Source organism: Ovis aries, chromosome 2 (genome assembly GCF_016772045.2).
Source record: "Ovis aries strain OAR_USU_Benz2616 breed Rambouillet chromosome 2, ARS-UI_Ramb_v3.0, whole genome shotgun sequence".
Classification (NCBI taxonomy): Eukaryota; Metazoa; Chordata; class Mammalia; order Artiodactyla; family Bovidae; genus Ovis; species Ovis aries.
Window position 1 is genome coordinate 202,604,561 of NC_056055.1, and position 21,947 is coordinate 202,626,507.

The 21,947-nt window shown below is 43.9% G+C and overlaps 1 protein-coding gene across 18 annotated transcripts in view; it reads left to right on the forward strand.

Annotated features, from left to right (window-relative positions):
- The first annotated feature begins 2,252 nt into the window (after positions 1-2,252).
- Positions 2,253-21,947, forward strand: part of SPATS2L (spermatogenesis associated serine rich 2 like) — a 184,322-nt gene continuing 164,627 nt past the window's right edge. For 6 of the 18 annotated variants that reach the window (XM_042244049.2, XM_042244058.2, XM_015093479.4 and 3 more), the window contains exon 1: positions 2,899-2,957. The gene's annotated coding sequence lies outside the window, so the exon portion shown is untranslated. Of the gene's footprint in view, positions 2,463-2,530; positions 2,719-2,898; positions 2,958-3,062; positions 3,285-21,947 lie in introns of those variants that run through there. The other 12 variants (XM_042244053.2, XM_060410184.1, XM_060410186.1 and 9 more) reach the window with 5 other exon arrangements.

The window sequence follows — 21,947 nt, forward strand, 5'->3', positions numbered from 1 at the left end:
TCCCTGGGTTGGGAAGATCCCCTGGAGAAGGAAATGGCACCCCACTTCAGTATTCGTGCCTGGAGAATCCCATGGACAGAGGAGCCTGGTGGGCTACAGTCTACGGGCTCACAAAGAGTCGGACACGACTGAGCGACTTCACTCACTTCAGTAGATACAGATGAAAAATACCTTTGTGAAAATAGTATACAAACTACTATACTTTGTTCATCTTTCAGAAAATGTTTACTCTTATGATTCTATTTGTTTGCTTAAGGAAAGACTCTCACTTTTCCATTTAGCTTAGAAAATAGTAAAATGAATTATAATCACAGAATCATTCTGAATAAGTCATACTAGCTTTAAACATATTACCTTCTGATTAAACCTTCAAATAATGTAATTTTTCAAGTAAATTCTCAGTATCTGGTGCCAACACCAATACATATCTTTTTCATATTCTACTTCTTTGAATGTTTCTATCTCCACGAAATTATAGGAATGTTAACTCATGTTTTCATCATTTACGCTTAATTCATCAAAATACTGCTTTGTTACTTATTTGATGTCCAAGAAATTTTTACATATTTTTCAATAATCAATTTGAATGCTTATTGAGTAAACCTTCCCTCTCAGAAACAGAAGTTTTCACTTTTCTTTCCCTTAGAGTAAATTAATCTGAGCACCAAAAGGTTGAAGTTTTATTTGAAACTCACTGTGTGTAAACTTTTAAATATTTATCTACTTTGGCTGTGTTGTGGCTTGCAGGATCACCGTTACAGCACGTGGACTTCTTAGTTACAGTATGCATGCAGGATCTAGTTCCCTGACCAGGGCTCGAACCAGGGACCCCTGTACTGGGGAATGGAGTCTTATCACTGGACCACCAGGGAAGTCTTTGTATAAACTTTTTTTTTTTAATTAATTTTTTTTTTTTTGTATAAACTTTTAAAAGTCTAACTTCTTTTGCTAGGTCCCTTAAGTGACTAATGAAAGTTGTAATTATTTTCTTTTACTTTATAATTGTCTCTTGATGGACTAGGCCTCCATTCCCAGAAGAGAATTAGTTTTAGTCTAATTTGTGTTACAGTGGCTACTACTATACACCCATTCTCCATTTATTTAATTTTCATCACATTCAATGCTTTAATATTTTCACTCGCCATACACATACCAGTTACCTACTTTGCCTTGAAAAAAATCCCACGGACAGAGAAGCCCGGTGGGCTATAGTCCATTGGGTCGCAAAGAGTCAGACTCCACTGAATGGCTAAGCAAGTGTGACTACCTACTTACTGAGAAGTAGCCCTTAAAGGTAAAAGGCCAGGTACAGGCCTCTGAAAACCCTTTCTTCCCTCTGGTCATATCCAGGTCGTGAAGGCTTTCTTCTTTCAGACTTTTAAACAAATTGGCTTTGGAGTCCCAGGAGGTAATGAAGTAGGAAAATGGAATGAAAGGACTGAGTTCAATATTATTTCCAAAGCCCTTCCTAGGAAAACAATAATTTATTACTCATTTTGGAATTCTAATTATGAGGAGAAACTCCTCAAAACTTAAGTGAATTATTTTGCCAGAGGACCTAAAAAATGCATCAAATTCCAAGTCAAATTGTTCCAAGTTACCTTTCCATCTAAATTCGATAAGTAGTATGAAGTTTATCCTTTATATTTGCATATAATACGGCTTCTAGAAGCAAACTTTCTTTTCAGTAGCATCGATGGGGACAGACTGTGTAGGTTCAAATCCTCCCTCTACCATTTCTCCTCTCCTTGACTCAGTTTATCTATAAAAAAAAAAACAAAGTTCAAAAATACTACTTATCTGACTGGACTATTTAAAGGAATAATTGAGTTAATACTTAACAAAGCTTTTACAAATTTTTAAAAAAATTCTATGATCCCATACTCCCATCCAGGATAACAAGAACCACAACAAGTTACATGAGAATTTAAGTTCCTCCACTTTCGGCTCCTTTATCCCTTATTAGAATAGTGTTTTGTCAACATGAGCACATTACGTTAGCAGATTTGAGCTTTGCCAGAAAGGTGTTTGTATCTAATTTCAAATTATGAATTCCTGAACATTGGATGATGTACCACTTGAGAGTCGTAAGGAACTCTGGCCTGCGTATGTCTGAGTTTTGACAGCCAAGGAGCCGCTGAGAAAGTTATTGGTATTGAGAAGAAGGGAGGTGAAGTCACCCTGGAAAAAAAAAAAAAAACAACTGAACTGGAGAGCTGCCTGCATTTCACTCTGCTGCCTCTGGAAGAGGTGTGTTATCTGAAGTGCTTCCATCATGAATAATGACGGAGAAACTGCCTTTACTCTCCGATTACTGTACTTTCAGGCAGAAATCCATGGGCTGGTGCCCACGGCATCTATCTGGAACTTGGTTATCACACACGTTTAGAGCAACCAGTACTCAGCGTGAAAGGCAGTGAAAGGGAGGGGCCGTGACACTTCGGGTGAGCAGCGTTTCTAAGGTCAGACCCAACCCAACCCCCCCTACTTTTTCCGCTGCTGGTTCTTCTGGTCATTTCGGAAGTCGGCTACCTTTGTTTACATGTTGAGCTTGGCTCAGCACTAGAAAGCCTTAGTGCTTTCTGAAAAAGAGAAGACTCTTGCGTTTATAGACAGTGCTGGGGGAGCAAAGTTCCTTCTCCTGGGCAGGGGAGGGTGCCTCTCCTGCAACACGTGCCGGTGGTGGCAACATCTCTGAATCGCACAGAGGCAGCTTAAGTGAGGGAGAGGTTGGGGGAAGGCGAGGAGGGTGGTGTGGGGCAAGCAAGCAAAGTGCGGAAGCTGTATGGGGATTCTTCTAGAAAGTGGGGTGGGAAAGGAGCTAGGGAGGGCGTGTGGAGGGAAGGGATCTGTGTCAGAACGTGCGTGTGAGCGGATACAAAACCCGAGAGAGGCGTGAGCAGCGCTGTGTGTGCGAGCGGGAGCGAGGGGCGCCGGCTCTGGGTGTGTGCGCCTGGGTGAGTGACACCGAGGGGCGGGCTGGCCGGCTGGCCGGCGGGCGGGAGCAGCCTGCGAGGGGCGGGAGTGTCCCTGCGTGGAGCGGGCCGACCCGGAGTTGTGTCAGTGAAGGAATCTAGCCCGGGGGCCGAGCCGGCTGCGCCCTCCGCCGCGAGCGCCGGCAGCGCGGGGCTAGCTCCGGACGGCGCGCGGCCCAGGCAGCGGCTCCTGCACGGCCCGCCCTCCGCGCCGCAGGGGCCGCCACCGCCGCCGCGCCTCCCCCCGGCAACCGCGCCTCCGATCCCCGTCCCCGGTCCGGGACGGAGAGGCCGGCGCTCGGCACAGAGGTAAGCCCGGGATCTCCGGCCGCCGCCGCCTCCCGGGACCCACTCCCCGCCCGCCCGCCGGGCTCGGGCCGGGACGCGGCGGGGCCTGCGCAACCGGGACGGTGGCTGAGCCCGGGCCGCGCGATCCGCAGCCTGAGTCGCCCAGCCCCCGCCGCCTCCCGGGGCGCTGGGTGTGGCCCCCGCTCGGCGCCGACGCGGGCTGGCCGCGCGGACCGGACGCGGAGGTCGCCGTCCTGCCTTTCTCGGGCCGGCACTGGCAAGCGAGCCGGCGGGCGGGAGGAGGCGCCGGGTGCGGCGCACATTCGCGCGCCCAGGGCGAGCGTGTGGCGGCGGCGCTCCGACGTGGACCCGCCCGCCCCGGATCTGAATCGGCCGCGGTCCCTCGCCTGCCCTCCCCTACGCGAGCGCCCCCTTCCACCCGCCGGGCGGACGGAGACCGATCCCCTCCCGCCGCCGCGCTCCTGCTCCGAGCCGCCCCTGCCGGCAGCATCACGTCCTCGATCGCCGTCCGGCCCGGGGGCAGCCGGTCCAAGGAAACCCGCTCCCCTCGGTACTCGATGGGAGCCGGGTGCGTTGGCTCCCGGAGCGGGTAAACTCGCCGTGGTAGTCCTCAGGGTGACGGGAGCCGATGCCTGGAGACTTGGCCGCAGGACTAAGCTTTCGCGTTGCCGCGACTGGGCGGGCGGACCCGGAGTCGGCAGACGTTGGCCAGCGCTCGAGACAGCCGTGGTTCCAGAGATGCGAGAGGGTCTTCCCGCTCTATGCCCACTCCCGACTTTTCCGTGCCTCGGAATATCGGTCCCGCTCGCTCGCACTCTGTTTGGTGATTAATACTGCAGACGTGGGAGATGAGGGTTGAGACTTTTACCTGGACAGGGATGCGACTGAAACCTCCTATCTTGTCAGCTTGAGGTTTCCACCTCTTAGGGGGTTGGTGTGTGTGTTTGTGAACTTCCTGAGCTTTTGATTCCCAGTAGTCCGGGTTTTAGCAAATGCCAAGGTTTTGGAGCCCTGACATTTTAAAGATTCTTTCTGTGCAGCATTTTCCTTTGAGTGAGCTACAAAATCTGTAGCTTGAGAACTAGGGAAAAACCTTGAACTTCAAACACAGCCTCTTTCATGAAATGTTATGTGCAATATTTTTTACTTGCTTATTTAATTAAAAAAATTTATATTAAAAACTTTTACCAATCCTCTCGCACATCAGAAAAAAATGACTCAAATTTTAGAACCTATGCAGAAGAAGAGCTTTATGCTAGTATTTAAAAGAGTAAGGTCGTGTGACCTTTATGACTGGTTTAGTTTGTCCTAAAAGAACGATTCATTGCCGCATCTGATTGATTTTGTTTTCTAGAGATTAAGCAGATGTGTAATATGGCAGAGAGAAGAGACAGGAAGTCAGAATTGCTTCATTCTGAAAAAAGAAAAAAATATTATCCAAGTAACAAATCCATTTACTTTGAAATATACTCTGAAATGAAGTCTCCAGTCGCTTTTTGTATTTGATTGGCCTTTATAAAATTATATCAACTAAAATGCAGCGGGTTGTATAGATGGGGTAGGTTTTTTATCAGGTAATTGTAGTATTTTAAAAAAATACCTGTGTATGAAAATATTTGTTCGATCTCTAACTAGGGGAAAATCAACTTTGGGAATGATTTTCTATTTGGACAAGGCAAATGCTGCTGCAGTCTCTAATTAGAGTTTTGGATTAAACTCAAGCTTTGTTAAAAACTATTTTATGGAGCAGCAGAACCAAAAATATGTCCAATTCTTTATCTGTGTGTGGCTTTAAACACATATGCGTGCGCACACACACACACACACACACACACACGGCTAGCTCCAAAGGATAATTTGCATAAAAATACAAGCACTTGAATGCAGACAATATCTAAGAGGATGGTTAGGGAAAAAAAAAAAACGAAACTCAACATCAGGGAAAGGAATATATTAATTGGCAATTTTCTTTCTTTAATCCTTGCCTGTGAAAATATTAAATACTTTTCTAGGAATCAATTTAGTTTAAAGTACTTACTAAGTCAAAATGTTCAAGACTCCTTTTGTATTCATTTTGGTTTAGGGAGCCCCCTAATGAAAGTCTCCAATTGACTGTTGCTGTGCTTGCCTGATTTTCAAGTGGCCTTTGTGGGGATAGATTTCTGTGGGCTTGTGAGGCTGCTCAGCCAATCTCTGTAACGATCAGGAAAAGAAAATGCTTAGGCCACACCATTGCAGTCTTTGATTCTCTGCCAGTAGGAAGCATCTCAAAGACCTACTTTGCCATGCAGATGGAAATACTTTCCATCAGAAGTCAAGCTTTAGAAATGTTTCATTTTTGGTTCTAAGTTTTATCAGTTTCTCTGTCTCTGATGATAGAATTGTGCTGTTATCGATGAATATTCATTTATGGCTTTTGTGTTGAAGGCTCCTAGGTGATCTTCATCCTGTTACCTGTGTTATCTTTACACAGCTTTAGTCAGCATCTTATGAGGCAGGACGAAAACTTTGGGTTACTGTTTGATGGATAAGTGGAAGAAGTTGAGATTGCTCGTGGTATGATCTAAACGGCAACCATGTGTCTCCCCATGTGATTATAGAGTGGAGTGGGTTTTGTGTGACATGGATACTGCCTGCTCACTGCTCCCTTGTGCTTCTTCACTAGTCATCTTCTGTAGACCCTTCACTGTTATTTAAAGGTGGTAATTGAATCAGATGGCTATTACAATGTCTGTACCCAGAACAGTTGCTTTCACAAGCATGACACAGGACATGACGGCAGCTGCATAATATGGGCAGATTTAAGTGATGGAGTCTGTTTATTGATCACTGAATGATTGTGCATAATTCAGCCAATCAATTCATTCCATCACTGTTCTGTCTTAGTGTGTAATCACACAATTAAAATGTGATTTTCATGACACAAACAGTTAAAAAACACCAGTACACATAATTATAGAACAAAAACAAACCTTTCTTTTTTTTCTTCCTTTTTTTTTTTTGAAGTAGTCTGCTGTGAAGGTGTTATTTCCTTGACACATCAAAATGGCTAATTTGGAGTTGTGACGCTTGTTATGTAAATAGGCCATATGTTGAATTTCTACAGAAGTTTATTCATTCAATGCTGTGATAATGGATAGGATCCCCTAAGTACCATAGCTAAGAAAAATAGCCCATGAAGATGCATTTCTACTGTGTATATCATTCCCATTATTTTTGTTAACAGCTAGTGTTTTTATTTTCTAATAAAAATATTCTTAAATGTGATGTTGTCATCTATCCTTATATGTACCAATCATTGTAGTCCTGACTCAAACTCTCTTCTCATTTATGCACTTGTTTAATAGTTTTCATGATTGATGCCCTGTAGTTAGGGCAGAAACTACATGCCTGATTAACTTTTTATATTTTTCTGCTAAACCTCTTCCTTTCACAATGAGCAGACTTTCCTTTTCTTTCTACTGGTAGCGTTTGCTTCATCACTCAGACTCAGACCTAGGAACCATCCTGACTTCTCTTTCATTCATTCCATTAGTAAAGAGAAAGTGAAAGTCGCTCAGTCCTGTCCAACTCTTTTCGACCCCATGGACTATAGAGTCCATGGGATTCTCCAGGCCAGAATACTGGAATGGGTAGCCGTTCATTTCTCCAGAGGATCTTCCCAACCCAGGGATCCAACCTAGGTCTCCCACATTGCAGGCGGATTCTTTACCAGCTGAGCCACCAGGGAAGCCCAAGTGGGCACCACATCTTGTCAACTCTTCCTTTGTAAGAGTTTCTCCGAGCCAGCCCTGACATTTCCTCACTGCCTCCCCCAGTAGCCGAGACCCTCGGCCATCACTGTTCTAGGATGATTACAGTCGGCTACATCCTGTATCTCTGTAATTGAGTTCTCCTGATGTTTCACATTTCATCTTATCAATGTTCCTAAAACTCTGCTCTTTAGAATTCTTATCCAAGGATTGTCTCACGAGAAGACTGAATTGAACTTAGGTTTGTCTGATTCCAAAATTGGTACTCTTTTCACTAGTTCAAATATTTATTATGCCTTTTACCCACCACATTTGGTCCAACCTCTCAACCTGGTTTTAATGTACCTGCTGCTGCTGCTGCTGCTAAGTTGCATCAGTCGTGTCCGACTCTGTGCCACCCCATAGATGGCAGCCCAACAGACTCCTCTGTCCCTGGGATTCTCCAGGCAAGAATACTGGAGTGGGTTGCTATTTCCTTCTCCAGTGCATGAAAGGGAAAAGTGAAAGTGAAGTCGCTCAGTCATTTCTGACTCTTAGCGACCCCATTGCCTTCTCTGTTAATGTACCTGACTCTTGCTCAAATTTTACTTACCAATTTTATTTCCTACTTTTCTAACATGAAGCTTCTATTCCTACTGATTGAATCTCACTGCCCTTCTAATTGGAGAAAGCAATGGCAACCCACTCCAGTACTCTTGCCTGGAAAATCCCATGGACATAGACAGAGGAGCCTGGTAGGCTACTGTCCATGGGGTCTCGAAGAGTCTGACACAACTGAGCAACTTCACTTTCACTTTCATGCGTTGGAGAAGGAAATGGCAACCCACTCCAGTGTTCTTGCCTGGAGAATCCCAGGGATGGGGGAGCCTGCTGTGCTGCCGTCTATGGGGTGGCAGAGTCGGACACGACTGACACGACTTAGCAGCAGCAGCAGCAGCCCTGCTAATTTGTTCGTGCTCTCTGTTTTAGAATGCCTTTTCCTTTTTCCTCTGACCTAAGCACAATCTCCAGGTTAAGTCCACCTGCCCTAATCATGTTACTCTCCTTGGATTCTTCTTCTACCCTTTTGCCTGCATCATTCTTTAGAACACTCTTATATACTCTCTCTTTTACTCCCTTATACCATTGTGTTCTTAATTCTTGCTTTCCCAGCTAGACTGCAAGTCCTCAGAGGGCACTGATGGACCTTGTATGCTGTCTTTGAACCATCTACAAGCCTTGGGCACAGCACACCCTTGATAAGTAGACCTGTAGAATCAATAAATTAGAAAGGTGATTTTTTTTGTTGTTTTTTTAAAAGATGGGCTTTGATATTGCCTATGTACTGCTCATCATTGTGTCTTCAGAGCCTAATTTGCAGCTTGACACCTAGTCATGACCTCAATAAATGTTTGTTAATGTAGAAATTAATGTTGACATTGGATGAAAGGGACCAGCATTTGAAGAAGAGTCTGTCAAGGAGTTTTTTCCCGTTTTTTTTTCAGTGGTTCTAATAAGTCTCTTCATTCATCAGTTGTGAGGATTCTGAGACCTCGGCATTTTCCAGAGTTGAGATAATGATGGAGGCTGGCACTTGTGAGTTAGAATTAAGGAGGCTGTCGTTATTTTAAGGTGGAGTGATGGGTCCCATTAGTGAGCACAAGTGAAAGCACTGAGGCCTTATGCCAGTATTTTATACACAGAGTTATCATTTCTATAAATGGGCTTCCCAGGTGGCGCTAGTGGTAAAGAACCTGCCAAAAAAGACGTGGTTTCAGTCCCTGGGTCAGAAAGATCCCCTGGAGGAGGGCACGGCAACCCGCCCCAGTATTCTTGCCTGGAGAATCCTATGAACAGAGGAGCCTGCCGGGCTACCGTCCATAGGGTTGCAAGGAATTGGACACAACTGAAGCAGCTTAACATGCATGCATGTATTTCTATAAATATTCAGACTAATCGGCTCTAAGGGCTTCCTGGGTGGCTCAGTGGTACAGAATCTACTTGTGAAGCAGGAGACGTGGGTTCCATCCCTGGGTCGGGAAGATTCCCTGGAGAAGAAAATGGCAACCCGCTCCAGTATTCTTGCCCAGGAAATCCCGTGGACAGAGGAGCCTGGCAGGCTACAGTCCAAGGGGTCACAAAGAATCGGACACAACTGTGTGACTAAACAACAGCAACAACAGTTGCAGAGCAACCCAATCATTTCATTTAAAAGCTTCTTGAACATTTAAAAAAAAAATCTGGGAATCCATCTAGGGATGAAAAGCGAGGTAGGGAAAAACTGCCACACCCATTCTGCTGTATCAGGACAAAGTTCAGTTCTTTCAACTTTTAATAAGACTCACTTTGTACAAGGCCCTGTTTCTACCGGGAAGGAGTTTATAGTTCAGCAGGAGAAAGAACATATGCATCCCAGAAACAAAGGTCTAAGAGAGCTCAGAAGGGAAAATTTCCTTCTGCTTGGGGAGTGGTGAGGGCCTTCCAAGAGTGACGGTTGTTTGAGCTGATTATTGAAAGGCTTCGGGTGAGATTTCAGTAACTATATTGGGAATATAGAGGTGGGGAAAGGGCCACAGCATTGGGAGGAGCACAGGGCAGGCATCCCAGGGTTTTTTGACTCTAACATCAGTCCTCTTATATATTTTACTACCACTACACCGAAGCTGAAATGCTTCTAGGACCCTCCTGGGTAGTAGTAATGAAACTTAAAGGATATACGAATACCTGCAACTGTTACTTTTGGTGCCAAGTGCTGAACTGACCATGACATAAAGCGCAAAATAAATCTTGTAAGGATTATAATTGGTGTGTTTCTGGGTAGCATCCAGCTTGCCTAGAATTCCTGAGAAAGATTCTTGCAATGTGGAAACACCACTGAAGGCTGAAACTTTCTTAGTAATGTAAACAGGTCAGCCCTGATCGTGGTCCTAAGTAACCAGGCATCTGTGGGACACTGCGATCCCAGCAGAGCATGAATAAACAGCTGCATGAGTAAACATGCTGTTGTGTAGTTCCCAGGTTCTGATTCTGACCCCATGGATTATGAAGCTAGGACAGATGGGTATGCGTTTCAGGGAGACAGATTTGGGGTCAGGATAAGGAAGATGGTCCTGTAATGGATCGAGCTATTTCACGAGGTGATAAGACTCTGTGACTAAATGCATTCAGGCATGGGCTATACCAGGCAATGTCTACATACATGCATTAGCTCCATCTTTCCTCAAATCAGTACTATTGCCACCTCCCACCTCATTTTACCGATGGGCCATCCTGAAGCCTAGAAAGGCTGAGTGGTGAGTACATTACAGAGCAGGTGTCAACCCTGGCAGTTTGAAAGCAGAGACTGAATATGTACTGGAAGAGGAAAGGGGGCCTCAGATGGCCACTAAGATTTTTAAGGACGATTCCTCACACTAGGATCGAGTCTTAATTCTCCTTTGGGGATCAAGATGCTAATTGTTGCCAAGTACTAATTCATCAACAGCAGCACCCAATTCCTATAAATTCAGAACAAAGAGAATGCAGCCATCACCATCATGATGGCTACCACTCACTGATTTAAAACTAACAGCCCTCTTGCAAGGTAGGGATTATGTATCCTTTTAAGGAAGGGGCACCATAGCTCTGCCAAGTTACATAGCTTGATCAAATCTACAGAGTTGATGAGCAGCTTTTTTCTCATATCACCCTTTAAGGTAATGCATGGTGATGATGTCAGACATATTTACCTATCAGTTCAGCATAGACACCATTCAGAGAGGCCACCAGCGATACACAACACTGTGATTCTTCTCAGAGACGGGAGTCCCTTGAGGTCCTGTTGAGGCAAGGTCTGAAGGGATTCGAAAGCTTGGTAGTTCACCAAGACGACACATCTGGAGTTCCAGAAAACTGTAACACCTTCTTTTTATGTTCAGCATTTATCTGATTTTACACATCAGACGTCTTAGGGATTCCCAGTGACACTAGTGGTAATTCGGGAGACGTAAGGGACGCAAGTTCGATCCCTAGGTCGGGAAGATCTCCTGAAGAAGGGAATGGCAACCCACTCCAGTAGTCTTGCCTGGCGAATTCCGTGGACAGAGGAGCTTGGTGAGCTCTACGCAAAGAGTCAGATACAACTGAGTAACTAACACACACACACACACACTATAATTGTATTTCACACAGATTTCTGAATAAGGAAAAGTAGTTTCACAATGGCACTTTTGTGTTCTCCTTGTAAATGTGTCTTCCTCACTCCTTTTCTTGCTTTTACTTTGCTGTACTCTGAGACCCATCTGTCTGGACACCATCCCCTCTTTCTTCCTCAAGTGTCTCTTTCCATCATCTCTCTTTCCCTCAGGGTCTCAACCAGCCTTCATTTTTGTCTCATAAGCATTCATAAATCTTTCTCATTCTTTAATAACAAGAGACGTCAAACAAAGTCCTCGTGGTCCCTTCCTTGTGAGTCTGGTCGTGTTCCATCTCCCTCCGTGGTCTGAGGAGGCATCTCCTTGAAGAACAGGTCCTCACGCATCACCTTCCCTGCCCCAGCTCCCCTTTATTCTCCACCCTCTACAGCCCTGTCCTCTTGTAACAGCCCCCTCTGTGCTTCAAACTGCCAGACCCGTGGCCCAGGATTCTCTTAGAATTCTTGCCCTGTGCACTGCCTCTGGTGTTGCTGATCTCGCCACCTTGAAACCTTGCCCACCTGTTTTCTGAGTCATTCCTCTCCTGATTTCTTTGCTGTTGCCCAACTGCTCTGTACTAGAGTTCTCTGCAGGCTCCTCTTCTCCTCCAGACCTCAGCACTCTTGAAGGTTCATGCTTCAACCCTGTCTGCTCACCTACTCCTTTATTCTGTTCCCACCTATAGCTGTCGATTCCTCAGTCTGCAACTCCGACCGGGAACTCTCCTGATACCTGTGCCAGGCATCTTAAACTCACTGAGTTCAGAACTCTGCTTCTAGCCAGCCTACTCCTTCTGGGTTCTCTACCTCGGCTAATGAAGCCATTTGATCAGTTTTAAAATCTGGGAGTTGTTACAGGATCCTCTCTCTTACTCAACCCCTATTCTTCATTGATAACTCAGCCATGTAAAAACTATCTTCTGAAACCCTTAATTCTGCCCTCACCTCTCCAGGCCATTACCTCCACAGCTGCCTTGGTTCAAGCCCTCATCACTCTCTCGAGGGTCACTGCCGTAGCTTTGTAACTGGTCTCGCTGCCTTGTCTGGCCTGCTTCCAATCCCTTCCCCACACTGCCGCCTTTCTAAAAGGCAAATTTGATCACGGACTCTCTGCTGCTTAAAACCCTTCTGCAGAGTCACTGCTCCTCCAGGATAAAAATCTAAGCTCCCTAGCCTGGCACAAAAGCTCCTTTGTGATCTGGCTCTCCCTTCGGGTGTGTATCAAAGTCTTCCCTAATGATCCTGGTCCCCACTGACTACCCTTGCCCATAGCATCCCTCCTAAAGGAAATGAGTTGTTACAGGAGAGAAATGAGAGGAGGTATGGGAACAGAGAAGAGATTACAGGGCTGTGGTGTCCTGTACCATGACCACTAGCTGCCTGTGGCTGCCGAGCACTTGAAACACACCTGGTCCAAACAGAGATATGAGTGAAATACATCACGGATTCAAACTCAGCATGCAAAAAAAGAGCGTAAAATAGCTCATTATCAAATTTTAATATTGATCCCATGTTAAAACAGTAACATTTCGAATATAGTAGGTTGAATAAAGCATTATTAAAGCTAATTTCTTTTTATTTTATTTTTTAACATGGCTACTAGGAAATCGTAAACTACCTGTGTTTGGCTTCCCTGGTGGCTCAGATGGTAAAGAGTCTGCCTGCAATGCAGGCATCCCTGGGTCAGGAAGATGCCCTGGAGAAGGAAATGGCAACCCACTCCAGCATTCTTACCTGGAGAATCCCGTGGACAGAGGAGCCTGGCAGGCTTGCTGTCCGCACCTTCACTGTGTGGCTTGCATAGTAGTGCTATTGGACAGCATCAGTGGAGGACAACTCCTTGCTCCCAGGAGGTACATCTTGTTTGAACCACTCCCAAAAGCTTTCTGAATGATTAAGTCAACCCTACAGGTGTAGAGAAGCAGCAGTTGCTCCATTTCGTAAATCCAGAGATACTAAGTTGGTATCGATGGACCGTGCTGCAGTCCATGGGGTCGCAAAGAGTCAGACACAACTGAGCGACTGAACTGAACTGAACTGAGATAGTAAATGCTTTAGATAAGATTCAGTTTCACAGAGACAGATTGTGAAAATTGCAGCAGGGAGCCCCTCGTACCACGTATTCAGGGCTGAAATCCCAAGTCAGGCACATCTGTCTCCCCCGACCCACCCCGTCTCCCTCGGAAGCAGGGAGACTGTGTTGGAAGGAGGCTTTGAGGTAGATAGGAGGAGCAAGGGCAGGGCAAGAGGCGCCCCATTCCCAGGAAGCCTCCTGCTTGTAAGGTGCAGACAGAACACCAGGAGCTACGACCTCTGAAATCCCTCATCCTGCCGTGGATCCCTCCCCAGTCTTGAGTCTCAATAACATGTCCATGATGAAGCCACTGTGCATCAAACAAAATGACCTGCCTAACAGCTGGTAAGTTCTCCTCAGTTGTGCCTTAGGATACTGGGGGCAGCAGTCTGTGGATCATTTGGCCTAAAAGGCTTGGAGTAAGGTATAGAGCTGTCACAAGGACCCGGAAGATAATATGTCCTAACAGATACGCAGAGCTTTCTGTCTTCAAGTGGAAAAGCCAAACAGTGATAGAAAAGCAGAACTTATCAGGTTGGCGCCAGGAGAAACGTGAAGGTAAAGAGAAGAAGCCATGACTCGTAAGGGAAAGGTCCCATGGAATCCCATGCCGGTGAGGCTGATAGGCAGTGGGCCTCAGCGCTTGTATTCTGGTGGTTTGCATGCTGTGTTCTATTGAACCCCTCAGTTCTAATAAGAATGCCCTGGGCAGTTGTTCTGACTTGCCTTTGTATATCAGGCATTAGTATAAGATTCTGGTAGGAGGAAAGGCGGTTGTGTTAAAAGTTTGAAAGTCATACTGTACAGAGACTGGCCTGAGAAAGTGGTGACCACCCAGGTGTGGTGACTGCTCTCCCATTGGCAACATCTGGGACCAGTTCGGGCCCTTGGCAGGGGCTCCAGCTCCTTTCCATCTGAAGCTGAGTGACTCTCCATTGGACTGACCGTGCAGTCTGCCTCCCCTTACCCGGGAAGCCAGAACCGTCTCATTCTCGGGTACTGAATTTCCACTTTGCACCCCAGGTTCTCTCTCACATTCCCAAGTCCCCACTTTGAGTTCTTGTGTAGGAATCCCAAATTGCCTTTGGTAAGGGTCCCATCACTTACCTCCAAGCTTTCTTAAGCCGATAGTCTTGCCTCTGAGCTACAAGCCCTATATAGTAAGTGCCTGCTGCTCCATTTCAAGCTTCTTCAAAACTGACTCCTGCCAGCAAAGGGCCAGAAACTTAGTTTGGCTGCCCTGCTGGTCTCTGTGGTCCCATTTGTACCATAGATGCAATTTGGGAAGAGAAGGGGAAGGCAAGTGTAGGCTGATTTTCCTAAATTATGGTATATCTGCTTCTTTGTTCCCTGCGGGAAAGTTGGTCTTACATGTAGACTAGAAAGGTAGCTGCTGCCTTTATAATGGTGTGATTTCAGAATTCATTCTACTTAAAAGAGCTTTTCAAATATCAATACTTACTCTTCCTTGCTCTCTAATATGCAAAAGCCTGCATTGTAAAAGCTCTGTTTTCTTTCCCAAGACCGATATGGTTTAGAAGAGAAAGAGAGCAAATTTGATGCTTGGAAAGCCTAGTTTTGACTCATGTAATTGACTGGATGTAATGAACTTGAGCCAATTACTTGATCTTCCTGAAGATTAATTTTTCTGAACCTCAGTTTTCTCATTTATGAAGTGAAATTAATAATACCTACTTGCTTTGTTACGATTTTTTTTATGACTAAATAAGGTATAAAGTGCCCAGCAGCAGGGCCTAAAATGCAATGCTAAGGAAGTGGCAACTTATCAGATTTTACAGACCCTTTCCTGAGACTGATAAGGAAGAAGATAAGAAATCTGGATCTAGAGACCCAGAATTCAGCCATCCCTGGGTGAAAAAGGATCAGAAGGAAGTTGCCTTCACATTTTTGCTTAAGGCCAGTCCTGCCTAATGGTTTGCGTTTGTGAAAATATTCATCTGGGATTATGAATGCAGCATGAAGCTATGGGGGAAAAAAAAAAAGACATGTTTACATCCTCTGCCAGGATAATATAAGAATAAACAAAGCAAGTTTTTGAATCTCTGAATAGTCAGGTGCACTGCCATCAAAATAAACTTTTATTTCTATTCTTTGCTGATAAATTATAGATAAAGGAAGCCACTAAAATAACCCAGAAAAGAAAGATTCATATACAAATTAGATACCAGGAACAGGCTTCACACTTTGTTGGAGCCATTCTTTCCTTAACTGTGGGTGTTTGGGAAGTTCTTTTATTTGTCACCTTTGTTGCTGACAAAAAGAGAGAGAAAGCTTTAGTATACTCAGGAGAGAATGGTTTTGATTGGAGGCGTGTTGTTCTCAGTGTGGGCTAACTTTCCTGTATTGTAGTGATTGCTAATACATAACTGAGGAAACCTGTAAACAGAGCTGGATCTGACATACTGCCACTTCTAACTGACCTGTGTTTATTATAGGAATGGGGGCAGTCCTATAATTTTTAAAGGGGAAAGTGGAAGATGTTATGCTGGCTACTGTGACTGCTAGTGTCCTCATCCAGAAGGTCTTTGTCCTTTTTCCTGTGTTTATCCTGTGAAGTCTAAATGATGGACTGGACTCAGTGCATGCAGGGGCTGTCAATGGCTTCCTGGGCCCTTGATGCAATTGATCGCTCCATGGTGATACTAGAGCATCAGTGGAGTGTCGTATTCAACCCATGAACACTCACAAAGAGAGTATAAACCTGCTATCTTTAATGCTGTTAAAAATAATAGCATTAAAAATATTATTTAGTGTTAGTTTGTGGCATTAACATATAAACTCATTTATTGTTCTACTAGTCTTGGAATAAGAACTGTTACAGTGGGCGGTATCAACTGAGGTGGTCATGACAACATTAATTTATCGTTTCCAAACCTTGGTAGGATTTTACCTTCTGAATCTTCTGGATTGTCTGTGGTTATTTCTCATTTGTAAAGGCGAGGCATATTTAGCTGTTCCTTATGGAAATGCACTAGAAGTATCTTCATGAAGGTTGATGAAAATTGTTCCTTTTTTTGCAAATCATTTTTTTCTCTCTATCAAGACATTTTTGGATTCTAACTTTTAAAAATTTAACCTCTCAGTGGTGCATCTTTCACCTGTTTGTCAATTATGCTTTTGAGGAAGGTGTTTCCTTTGTCATTGATAAACTGTGGACCAGGACAGTCCAAAGACAGAGTTCTGTGACTTTCTCCAGGAGACTTCTTGGCATCCACGCATGAATTGTTAGCTGCCTTTTGTTGCTTTGTTTCTTTGAACGAGTTTGATCATCTTGCGCTTGGGTTTATTTTCTTGCCCCCAAGCTCTCTCTAAGAGGGTACAGCCAGGAAAGGCTTAATCAGATGCCTTAGTGATACCGTCATTATTGATCCACTTACTGCCAATCATAGAACCTGTATTATGAAATGCAATGAGATTAATTTGGAGTAGCTTGTAGATTGCATACATTTTTCTTTAGAAAAGTTTACTCAAGAGCATATGTACATGACCCTATTTTTTATTTATTTTTAGAAAATAATTTTGTAAAGTAAACTGATACTTCACCTCTAATTTCAACTCATATGAGCTTGTTTGGTTCAAAGGAATTGCTTTCTTGTGTATCACTCAGTTCTCTTTATGGAATCATTGCTTTGAAAACTAACTGGTGGTGGGGTGGGAAATCAGACCTCGGGCATCACTCCAGCACATCATTATACTCACTCCTCCTGGGGCAGGCATGAATCACACTGAGGCACGTCCGCACAGCGTGCTGGCATCTATGTCAGTGGCTCCACGACAGCTTCACTAACTGTGACCACAACAGAGAGTGCACTGATGGCATCGTGTCCCTAGCGGATGTGTTTTCTCCAAGTGGAAAATTCTGTATTATTTGAAAAAGTGCCCCATCCCCCGCCACCCACCACATAAGCTCTTTGACTTTTTCATTAATATCAAATGTCAATTATACAAACAATATTTATGTGCTGTATTTTGTTTCCTTTGTGTACAAAATAGTCTTCTACATGCTTTTTACCTTGGACTCAATGGGAAGAAAAAATAATGTGAAAGAACAGTAGCACTGAGGAATTCAAACCTGCAATAAAAAGAAATAAACTCTTGCTTCCTAGAAATACGGCTCTTTGGTAGTGCTTTATATTTTACAAAATACTTTCAACAAGTTTTTTGTTTTTTTGCAAAAAACTTTTTTTCTGTCTATAAAAATAATTGCATATCATTGAATTTGGAAAAAATACTGAGTGGGTAAAAGAATTAAAAGTCAGCTAAAATTTCACCATCCAGAGATCATCTTTGTTAGCACCTGGATATGCATTCATGTGTGGTTGTGAGTATGTGCATACATTGTGTGCGTGTGTGTGTGTGTGTGTGTGTGTGTGCTTAAACTAGCTTCATGGTGGACCTGAGAAGTTTGTACTGAACAGTCAGTATGACTTAAAAATGCCTTGGAATCAGACAGTTTGAAATTTTAGACCTGGCTATACTACTTACGTAGTGACTGTAAATTGCCTAAACTATCAAAACTTCCATTTCTACTTCTATAAAATGGGGATAATAATAGTATGCATCTACTAGGTTTATTGCATAAGAATTAATAAAATAATACATATAAAATACTTAGCATGGTACATGCCTCGTAGTAAATGCTCAGTAAGTGTGAGCTATTGTTATTATACAGGTTCTCTTGTCTCTTGTCCTAACTTTATTTTCTAGTAGCAATTTCTCTTGTCAAAAAACATTACTTGAGAAGTATTTGGAATGACTGCATATATTTCAATACATGAATATACCTTAATGTAATCATTTCTCTATGCTTAGACCATTTCCAGTTCTTTGCTGTCACGAAGAGCGCCACAGTTAATATCCTTTACATTCATTTCTGTGCGTAGACAACAAAATGAATTACTAATGGCATTTTACAGAGAGGCAGAAAAAAACGAACAATTGTTTAGTATCTGCTAATGTGCCAGGTGATATGCTAGGGATTTTTTTAATCTCAAAATTCTCATTTAACTCTTCCATAACCCTGTTGAGGTACATCTGTTACCCCAGTTTTTGGATGAAAAACCTCTGATGGGAGACAGGCAGCTTGCCCAAGGTCACAGAGACAGTGGTGGTGGAGACGGTGTTTGAAGCCAGCTGTCTGATTTCAAAGCTTAAGCCTTTCCATTCTGGCAGGCAGCTCGTGCCTATCTGTTTAAGGCTGGCGGGATGAATAGTTACCATTGTGTTTTTCACGAAATGTCACTTGGTGCCACATAAAAGATAGGACACTTGGCTGGAACTCTGAGCTTGCTCAATATAGCACCTCCCATGTGCGTATGTTCTTATATGTTTTGGAATCAAGCCTCATTAAAATAAAGTGTTAACTAAAGGAAATAAAACATTGGTATGATAATTTGATGAAAGCAAACCTTGAGGAAGAAAGCATTTATTTAGTCAAAAAATACAGAAATCGTCTTTGTTTTAGTTGGATGGGCTAGGCCGGAATTGCTTACCTCCCTAGCAATCTGAGTATTTCACACACATCAGTATAGGAATTAAACAATAACAGCCAAAGTAAATGGATGCTGTCAAAAGGGATTATAAGTTTCATTACTTGTATATTAAGGGTTGAAAGGAAAAATCTTTAGCCTTCATTGTAAGATGATATATCAGGAAAGAGCCAAAACAATTGCTATAGGTATAAGTATAGGTATAAGGGAGACATAAAAATGCTGGGACAAACCTCCAAAGAATTATTTGGTGAACTGACAGGTTGTCTTTAAAAAGTCAGCCATTTGGAACATGTATCTTGGCAGCTCTCAAATCTGACTTACAATGTGTAGTGTGGCAGTCAATTTTTGTAGGAAAAATGCATAATTAATACGAAGATCAAGGTAGAAAGTATTGCCAGTCAGTACCTAACACACAGTTTCTTAGAACAAAGGAGCAATTGAAGTTGTCTTTTAATAGGGTAATCCTGGCTTGTCATTTTGTAGGTTTCAGTTCTTAGCGAAAAATGAAAGAGAAAAAAATGCCCTGGTAGTAATATTTCATATCTAAGAGGTACTTTGTTGCTGAGTTTATAACCAACTCTTGTCTAGTCAAGAAAGCTACCTTTGGTTTCTGAGTTCTTGAATTTTCACAGTCCTTGAGCTTATACATTCTTGCCTTATAATTGTCTCAGTTTCCCTTCAGATCATTTTGGTTCTTGCAGGGGAGAAATAATGTCCCTCATAGCGCAAGAACTGAGAAGGTTTTGCATCTTGACACAGCATGACCACCAACTCTGCCTGTGGAGAGTATGTTGCCCATGGTGGTGTAGCAGGTGGGAAGGGCCTGTGAGTTGAGTGTGGGCTCTCTGCACAACTAGTGAGCAGTTACAACTGTGGACAGAGGATGGACTCTGGATCTGCGGAGTGGATCTGAGATGTGGCTTCACCCAGCCCTCGGTAGCTGTGTAACGCGGGATAAGTGCTTTACTGCCTCTGAGCCTTTGCTGCCTCTGCTCTTGCAGGGAGATAATGACTCCTGCACAGTCAAAGGCATAGGGAGGATTAAATGCATTGAGCCAACCGACGGGTTAACTCAAAAGTGCTCTGATGGTTAGCTCCCAAGTTACAAATTAATAGTCACAGGTCCTGCCTCCCAAGGAGAAGCCAGTTTACCATTTTAAATATTTTCAAATATTTGGGAATGTTTGTAAAAATATACCATTCCTGGCGCTAACCTCACTTGACTCTCCTAACTGTTTGCTTATACATTTTGCAATAATAAAGGGGTAGTCTCCATGCCTGCCCAGGAAGCACCTGGCACCCAATGAGCATGGCATCTCTCAGAGCCTGAATGCTCAATCCCATGGCACATCCCTCTGATGGTGGTTCCTTTGAACACAATCTAGACCTTTATAAAAACAGGCATTTAAGTCTGCTGTGTTGTTTCAAGATAGAAGCAAAACTTGTATGTTTGATGCATTATTTTAGCTTTCAATAAAAAAGTTTTATAAAAAAGATATCAGATAGGAAAACATTCCAACAGGGTTGCATTATAAGCAATTATAAGCAGCTCTTTGATTATTAAAGCAATCATTTTGCCAAAGGGGAGAAGGAAAGAGAAGAAGTTAGGAATTTTGACACTGGACATCACACACACTTTTCTGAAGTCTCCCGTGGTTCCCCTGCAGCCCTGGTAATGTTGGCAGTGGCTCAGAAACTGCTTCTCTGTCTGGCTGCCAGAGAGTCCATCTCACCCGTGGGGCTGCACTTACTCCCTTTCCCTGGGATGTTTCGGACTAACCTCCCTGCCCTTTTCTTGCCTCCCGGCTGGTCGTGGTGACCCTTTCAGTCTTTTAGAAGGACAGGATTGGTTCATTGGCCACCAGTTTGAGCTCACCTGAATGTGTTTCAGGTCCATAATGACGGGAGTGTCTCTGTGGCATTCCTCAGGGATGGGGGGCAGGGGAGTGGTGTGAGCCAACTGCTAGATGTTTTATACAAACCCCCATGAACACTTGGCGGTAGAAGGACTTGCTACCCGGGCATGGCTAACCCTGCTTGCTGTACTCATCTCGAATTGGTTTTGAAATTTTGTTTCTCCTTCTATGCGTGTGCCTGCTAAGCTGCTTCAATCACGTCCGACTCTCTGCAGACCTATGGACTGTAGCGCACCAGTCTCCTCTGTCCATGGGATTCTCCAGGCAGGAACACTGGAGTGGGTTGCCGTGCCCTCCTCCAGGGGGGGTCTTCCCGACCCAGGGGGTCTTCCCGACCCAGGGGATCTTCCTGACCCAGGGGTCTTCCCAACCCAGGGGTCTAACCTGCATCTCTTCTGTCTGCTGCATTGGCAGGCGGGCTCTTTACCACCAGCGCCACCTGGGAAGCCGTTTCTCCTTTTATACTGGAAACTATTCTGAACTTCCCTTATTTGCTTTGCTAGTGCATTTCACTCATCTCATTTCTTCATCACCTGTTTCTTGAGTGTCTGCTCTGTACTGGGTACTCTGAGAGGAGCAGAAAGAAATGAAACATTGAAAAGGAGAGAACAGTTCACACCTCAGGTAGAAAGCAAAATATGTCTCCAGGGTTGAGAGAAAGGGAGAAGTTAAGTACATAATGATTTTTTTTTTGAGCTGTATTTTCTATAATAAATTGTGCTACAGAAAAATCTATACCAGTGTTCATTTATGTAACAAATCCAATTATAATATGAAAATTCCTGTTATCTGTGACTGAAGCAAACAGCATTAGAACACAATTTCAATGCAAAAGAAGACTTTGGACAGTCCCTTGGAGTGAGTTGAAATGGGACTTGACCCCTATATCAAGCTTTTCCTCTATATTGTTCATTTCCACGTGTCAACAAATACTTGATTTGATACTAAAGCCAGTTAAATCAATATTTCTTGCTCTAGTGAAGGTACAGCAACATATATCCAAGGGCAGCATATCCCTACCAGCCTTATTTTGTTCACTTTAGTTCAGTGTCTCAGTCGTGTCCAACTCTTTGTGACCCCATGGACTACAGCATGCCAGGCTTCCCTGTCCATCACCACCCACCAGAACTTGCTCAAAAGCGTGTCCTTTGAGTCACTGATGCCATTCAACCATCTTGTCCTCTGCTTGTCCTCTACTCCTCCCGCCTTTAATCTTTCCCAGCATCAGGATCTTTTCCAATGGGTCAGTTCTTCACAT